This window comes from Epinephelus fuscoguttatus, linkage group LG14 (genome assembly GCF_011397635.1).
Source record: "Epinephelus fuscoguttatus linkage group LG14, E.fuscoguttatus.final_Chr_v1".
NCBI classification, from domain to species: Eukaryota; Metazoa; Chordata; class Actinopteri; order Perciformes; family Serranidae; genus Epinephelus; species Epinephelus fuscoguttatus.
The window spans coordinates 42,901,336-42,909,566 of NC_064765.1; the positions used below are offsets into that span (position 1 = coordinate 42,901,336).

Consider the following 8,231-nt stretch of genomic DNA (forward strand, 5'->3'; position numbering starts at 1 on the left):
AATGTGATGATGAGAGAGATAAAGTTATACAGAAGATCTGTTTAGTAGCAGTTGAGGTGGCATGTGTGCATCTTTAAAACTGATAAAATAAACAGTGTAGGAGGAGATGTGTTTTCTTGAGACCACGTTTGAGGCGAAATCTTACTTTGAAAGGTCAAACAGCTCACTTCCTGTTGGAATCAGGTCCTGGGTGTCAATGCGTGATTTGTAAGTCAAACACACCAGTTTTGGTTTGATCTTGATACGACATCCCTACGGGCTGTAGTGGCCATTTTAGTGTGTCTAGGTGGTGCTAGAGAGCCCATTTTGGCACTGTAGGGGTTAATAATGTGTATTTGCTGTTTCAAATGAAGTTTCTGCTGCTGTAATCTGTCCTTTATAGATTGTGAGACACACAGACAGAGAGAGCCGTGTGGTTATGTGTGTGTGTGTGTGTGTGCAGCCGTTGTCATGGCGATTAATGACTTGTCAGCACCTGTGGCACACACAGACAGCTAAGGAGAGCAGCTCACCAAAGGCTGTTTATAATGGGTTTTAACTCCTCGAACAAATGATTAGCATGCCCAAACCCGTTGGTCCAAGCAAGAAAATAAAGTGATTTTGAGAGACAGCCACTTCGTGAACGCACGTGCCGCGTTTTATATTTCTACAGTCAAAAATGTGGTCAGAGGAGCGAGTTTAAAATGTGTTGCACCTAAGCTGTTTCCAGAAATTTCTCCTCTGAGTTTACATGGGAGTGAATGAGGGAAAAAAATCGGCGCTCCCTTCGCTTTGGAGCCACTCAGCAAAAATGTGTACGTGTGAGAGATTCCATGTCAACATATCTGCGAGCAGGACAAATTTTCCTACGTTTTGTGGTATAAATTGTGTCTGTACAGTGAAAATTGTGGCCATGGCAGCGAGTTAAAGACAAAAGTTTTAGACGATGTTTAGAGCCCTCCACTCTAGCTCACAGCATTCCATGCAATACACACCCATTGTAAAGTGAGAATTTCTCCACTTTTGCTCATGGTACTTTGAGAGGCACAGATCAAAAACGGTAAAAGATATGAAATAGTGAATAGATGAGACCTGTGGCAACATTTGAGAGTTGGAATGGAGTCTGTAGCACAAAGTATGGAGACGCTGTAAATGCTAGAAAAAGCCCGAAGATTGGTCTCTTTCTCCCCCCCGCTGCCATTCATTTCCTATGGGACAGCTTTCGAAGATCGTCAGGACGTTTTTCTGACATCTCACCTTATGGAGGCCACAAAATCCAAACGCAGCGAGTAGTGAAAAAGTTACGCACAACTTTTGATTAGAAGGAGTTGATCTGCAATCTGTGCAAGTTTGAAGTCGATAGGATAAACGCTGTATGAGAAGATGATTTTTTTAGGAAAGGCAGTTTTAAGGCAAAATCTTACTTTGAAAGGGCAAATATGTCACTTCCTGTTGGATTTAGGTCAGGGTGTCAGCGTGATTTTTAGGTCTTGATGAAACGAACACGCCACTTTTGGTTTCATGTTTCTACGACGTTCCTACAGGCCGTGGCGGCCATTTTTGTGTGCCTAGGTGGCGCTAGAGAGCCCATTTTGGCACTTTAGGGGTTAATGTCACCATTTTATAAAATTTTTCACCGGTTCTGATGTGCGTGCCAATTTTGGTGAGTTTTTGAGCATGTTTAGGGGGTCAAATTCCAGTTCAAAGAGGCGGCGGAAGAAAGAATAAAGAATAAAGAATAAAGAATAATAATAAACACAGCAAAAACAATAGGGTCCTCGCCTTTGGCGAGGACTGCTCTGTGAGCAGTCCTCTGCCTTAGGGCTCGGTCCCTAATAATAATAAACACTACAAGAACAAGAGGGTCCTCGCCCTTTCAGGCCGAGGTCCCTAATAATAATAATTAAAGCTGCAAGCAGCGTTGGGAGGGACCTCGGCCCCCCGCCGTCGTCCCCCCACACCGTCATCCCCCGGCTCAAGTTGTGTACATAAGCCATGTGACCTAATGACACTTTGACATGTGTGATGATCAAACAACACATCCATATTCATTTGAAATCATGTGACCTAGTGAAAGCTCGAGTGATATGTACTGGCTGCTTTGAGGATCTAAGTGCAGCAAACAGACACAAATATATACTAAGACCTACAAATGTTGAATTAAAATCTGATTGTATACATATGTGACACTAATCATATGTGTATAATAACACTAGCAGTATGACACACACAGACAGACAGACATAGACGGCCGAGTTCTCAACATGAAGAGAGGGAGAGACGAGAGAAAGGGGACAGAGGGGAGAGAGAAAGAGAGAGATAGAGAGAGAGAGGGGGGATAGGGAGTGGAGTGTGTGTGTATGTGTGTGTCTCTGTGTGTCTGTGTGTGTCCGTGTCTGTCTGTGTGTGCCATACTTCTCCTGTTATTACACACATATGATTATTGTCACATATGTATAGCATCAGATATTAATATATACTTCCCACATGTTGTACCACAATAGCCAGAATCATAAGTCAAACTCAATTTTAAAAACTGTAAAGGGTTTTTATGAAGGTGGTGTGAGCGTATATTTTGAAAGTTATAGACATAAGCCATGTGACCTCATGAAACTTTGACATGTGTGATGATCAAATCAAACCTCTGTCGTTTTTATATTTATTTGTTTTAATAACACTGTGCACAGGGATCAGACTGTCAGTCTGTCAAAGTAGCTCCAAAATGTTTATTGCACATAATGTAGCTTACAACAACATTAATAAAAGTAATAGTATGATAATTATAATTCTGGCAACTATAGTACAATATGTTGAATTAATATCTGATTGTATACATATGTGACACTAATCATATGTGTATAACAACAGCAGAAGTATGAGAAACACAGACAGACAGACATAGACGGCCGAGTTCTCAATATGCAGAGAGGGAGAGAAGGGAGAAAGAGGACAGAGGGGGGAGAGAGAGAGAGAGAGAGAGAGAGAGAGAGGATAGGGACTGGTGTGTGTGTGTGTGTGTGTGTGTGTGTCTGTGTGTCTGTGTCTGTGTGTGTGTGTGTGTGTCTGTGTGTGTCCGTTTCTGTCTGTGTGTGCCATACTTCTCCTGTTATTACACACATATGATTATTGTCACATATGTATACTATCAGATAATAATATATACTTCCCACATGTTGTACCACAATAGCCAGAATCATAAGTCAAACTCAATTTTAAAAACTGTAAAGGGTTTTTATGAAGGTGGTGTGAATATTTTGTGTAGACATAAGCCATGTGACCTAATGAAACTTTGACAGTTTGTGATAGAAGTTAACCTGCAAGACAGTGGAGCACAAAGGCTGTGAAGAAGAGGCCGAGTTACTGACATGCAGTAACAGGACATGAGAGAGAGAGAGAGAGAGAGAGAGAGAGAGAGAGAGATGGGGGGACAGGGAGGGAGAGAGAGTTTGCTGACATATTGACATATCTCACATGTTCACATACTTCCTGTTTGTGGCAGACAAAGTTACAGATTGCACGAAGTATACATAATGTTGTATGCATCAAAACACAGCATTTAATTTTTCTGTCAATTACATCAAAAGAAAGGTGTTTGATGAGACTACTGTGTTGTTGAATGTTACATTTCCTCAAAGATGTATATTCTTTCCTGATGTTTGTAACACTGTTACTGACTTGTACTTGCAATGAGGTGATTTACTGCAACCCTCCAGGTCGGTCTCTTGGGTTCAGAGACATAAAATTGATAAAATACATGGAAATACTTTTAAGGTCATTTTTAAAGTAATTTAAAACCTCATGTGTGTGTGACCACACACATACACACTTCACTCTGACACACAGACTGTCAGAGTGAAGCCTGTGTTATGCTAATTAAGGACTGCATGCAGCTCACACACAGAGCAGAATGGCTTGAAACTTTCTCAAACAAATCCTTCCAGATGCCAAACCGTGGGTCCCATCTTCAATCTGAAAACATCACCAGATAGATAAATTTGTTCTGAACGCAAACATATAAAGCTTGTATGTCTATGGCCTGAAAAATGTCACCTTAATCACAAGTTTACAGTGTGTTGGCCCTCATCTTTTCTTCCAGAGATCATCATGAGGAGTTGTGTCCTGCACCTTCTAACGCTTCTAAAATCCAAACCGTTCAAGTTATGACAAAGTCCTTCACAAGTAATGTTCAGCAGGGGTAGAGCTGTAATTTGTGCAAGTTTGAAGCAGTTATGATAAACGGTGTAGGAGCAAATAATTTTCGATTGACAGAATTTGTCAAAAACGCCATCTTACATTCAAAGACCGACAGCTCACTTCCTGTTGGAGTTAGGTCAGGGGTTGCAGCGCGACATTTGTAGGTCTTGATGAGACGAACGAGACAGTTTTGGTTTGGTCTTTCTAAGTGGTTCCTACCCGTCACACCGGGCATTTTAGTGTGTCTAGGTGGCACAACAAATCATCAGGAGGTTTTGGCGCACATCACATGAAACGCGCCATAACATCCAAACCAGTCGAGGATTGAAAAAGTTATGCACAATAATTGATAAGGACACGTAGAACAATAATCTGTGCGAGTTTGAAGCCGATACGATAAACTTATATACATATATATAATATATCTCCCTGTCTTTCTCTCTCATACATACACCCACAATGAATATTTGGTATGTATACTCTGACTAGGAGTTAAAAATCAAAAAAAAATAAATAATATTTTTATGGTTGTTTTTCAACAAAGACAAAAAAAAGGCCTGAAGGGGAACAGTGTCTATTTTTATTGAAAAATAGAAACTGCCCCCAAAAACGATAATGCATCAAAATTGGTGTTGTTATTTATCATTCACATATCACAGACTGTGATAAATAAAATAAAAAAATCCATCCAACATTTATTATATAGTTAATCTTAATTCATGTTTTTTTCATTAAAGTAACAGTGACTTCATGTAAATAAAATGGCAAATATATTGTGAAAATCCTCAAAAGGAATGAATATTAGATATGCATAATCTGAGAACAAGTTGCTTAAAAGATTTAAGCAAAAAAATGTAAAGAAATATGTTAATATTTAATATTTTTGTGTTGTTCACACCGTTCGAAGGACAGGTGTGATTTTTATAAGGGGGCCCGCAGGGTTAAAAATGCAAGTTTCTTATGAAGGTGGTGTGAGCTTATAATTTGAAACTTGTAGACACAAGCCATGTGACCTAATGAAACTTTGACATGTGTGATGATCAAACAACACATCCATATTCGTTTGAAATCATGTGACCTAGTGAAAGCTTGAGTGATGTGTACCGGCTGCTTTGAGGATCTAAGTGCAGCAAACAGACACAAATATATACTAAGACCTACAAATGTTGAATTAAAATCTGATTGTATACATATGTGACACTAATAATATGTGTATAATAACACTAGAAGTATGACACACACAGACAGACAGACATAGACGGCCGAGTTCTCAACATGCAGAGGGAGAGACGAGAGAAAGTGGACAGAGGGAGGAGAGAGAGAGAGAGAGAGAGAGAGAGAGAGGGGGGATAGGGAGTGGAGTGTGTGTGTGTGTGTGTGTGTCTCTGTGTGTGTCCGTGTCTGTCTGTGTGTGCCATACTTCTCCTGTTATTACACACATATGATTATTGTCATATGTATACCATCAGATATTAATATATACTTCCCACATGTTGTACCACAATAGCCAGGATCATAAGTCAAACTCAATTTTAAAAACTGTAAAGGGTTCTTATGAAGGTGGTGTGAGCGTATATTTTGAAAGTTATAGACATAAGCCATGTGACCTAATGAAACTTTGACATGTGTGATGATCAAATCAAACCTCTGTCGTTTTTATATTTATTTGTTTTAATAACACTGTGCACAAGGACCAGACTGTCAGTCTGTCAGATCAGCTCTGAAATGTTTAATGCTCATAATATGTAGGTCTTATTGTTTACATTTTAAAAATCTTTATGACGCTTCAAAGACGTACTATCAATGACTAATAATCTCTATCAATGATGTTATTAGTCACACTGATGGAACATAACTCCTATAGCCTAATATTGCAAATTATTTGTTAATATTTCTGAGTGAGCAATGGTGCAACATTGCAGAGTCTTTAAATTTACTACATCTGTAACTGAAATACTGTCACTGAATGCTGTTGAGTCAAGAAACAAATATCGATCAATCAATCAATCAATATCACAAATCACAATTTGCCTCACAGGGCTTTACAGCATACAACATCCCTCTATCCTCAGGACCCCATGAGACAGAAGGGGAGACAGAGAGAGATGCAGGAGAGATGATCATGACAGTAGCTTACAACAACATTAATGAAAGCAATACTATTAAAATTACAATTCTAGCAATTGTGGTACAATATGTTGAATTAATATCTGATAGTATACATATGTGACAATAATCATATGTGTATAATAACAGTAGAAGTATAACACACACAGACATAGACGGCCGAGTTAGACATGCAGAGAGGGAGAAAAGGGAGAAAGAGGACAGAGGGGGGAGAGAGAGAGAGAGAGAGAGAGAGAGAGAGAGAGGGGGGGTGCAGGGAGTGGAGTGTGTGTACAATATGTTGAATTAATATCTGATTGTATACATATGTGACACTAATCATATGTGTATAATAAAAGGGAGTGGAGTGTGTGTGTGTGGGTGTCTGTCTGTCTGTGTGTCTCTGTGTGTCCGTGTCTGTCTGTGTGTGCCATAATTCTACTGTTATTATACAGATATGATTATTGTCACATCAGTATGACAAAGTTTTAGGAATGAGTTTGATAAATGTTATACTGTCATGTCTGTGTGACCACACACACTTCACTCTGACAGTGTGTCAGAGTGAAGCCTTTGTTATGCTAATTAAGGACTGCATGCAGCTCAGACACAGAGCAGAATGGCTTGAAACTTTCTCAAACAAATCCTTCCAGATGCCAAACCGTGGGTCCCATCTTCAATCTGAAAGCATCACCAGATAGATAAATTTGTTCTGAACACAAACATATAAAGCTTGTATGTCTATGGACTGAAAAATGTCACCTTAATCACAAGTTTACAGTGTGTTGGCCCTCATCTTTTCTTCCAGAGATCATCATGAGGAGTTGTGTCCTGCACCTTCTAACGCTTCTAAAATCCAAACCGTTCAAGTTATGACAAAGTCCTTCACAAGTAATGTTCAGCAGGGGTAGAGCTGTAATTTGTGCAAGTTTGAAGCAGTTATGATAAACGGTGTAGGAGCAAATAATTTTTGATCGACAGAATTTGTCAAAAACGCCATCTTACATTCAAATAACAACAGCGCACTTCCTGTTGGAGTTAGGTCAGGGATTGCAGCGCGACATTTGTAGGTCTTGATGTGACGAACGAGACAGTTTTGGTTTGGTCTTTCTAAGTGGTTCCTACCCGTCACAGCGGGCATTTTCGTGGGTCCAGGTGGCACAACAAATCCTCAGGAGGTTTTGGCGCACATCACCTGAAACACGCCATAACATCCAAACCAGTCGAGGATTGAAAAAGTTACGCACAATAATTGATAAGGACACGTTGAAGAATAATCTGTGCGAGTTTGAAGCCGATACGATAAACGGTGTAGGAGGAGATGTTTTTTAAAGGAATTTCTTTTTTTTTAGGAAAAATCTTACTTTGAAAGGAAATAGCTCACTTCCTGTTGGATTTAGGTCATGGGTGCGAGTGCGTGATTTGTAGGTCTTGATGAGACGAACACGGCAGTTTTGGTTTGATCTTCCTACGATGTTCCTACTGGCTGCAGCGGCCATTTTAGTGGTCTAGACTGATAGGTGGCGCTAGAGAGCCCATTTTGGCACTTTTCAGATTAATTTTTTCATGTTATAAAATTTTTCGCCAGTCCTGGCACTTTTTAGATTAATTTTTTCATGTTATAAAATTTTTCGCCAGTCCTGACATGCGTGCCAATTTTGGTGAGTTTTTGAGCATGTTTAGGGGGTCAAATTCCAGTTGAAAGTCGCGTACGCTGAAAGAAAGAAAGAAACAATAATAATAATAATAATAATAATAATAATAATAAACACTACAAGAACAAGAGGGTCCTCGCCCTTTCAGGCCGAGGTCCCTAATTAAAGCTGCAAGCAGCGTTGGGACATCTCCCAGCCTGTTGTGTACATAAGCCATGTGACCTAATGAAACTTTGACGTGTGTGATGATCAAACAACACATCCATATTCAATTGAAATCATGTGACCTAGTGAAAG

At 39.6% G+C, this 8,231-nt stretch overlaps 1 pseudogene; it reads right to left on the reverse strand.

Moving 5' to 3' along the window:
* LOC125900931 (apolipoprotein B-100-like) overlaps positions 1-8,231 on the reverse strand; it is a 134,196-nt pseudogene that overhangs the window by 10,972 nt on the left and 114,993 nt on the right.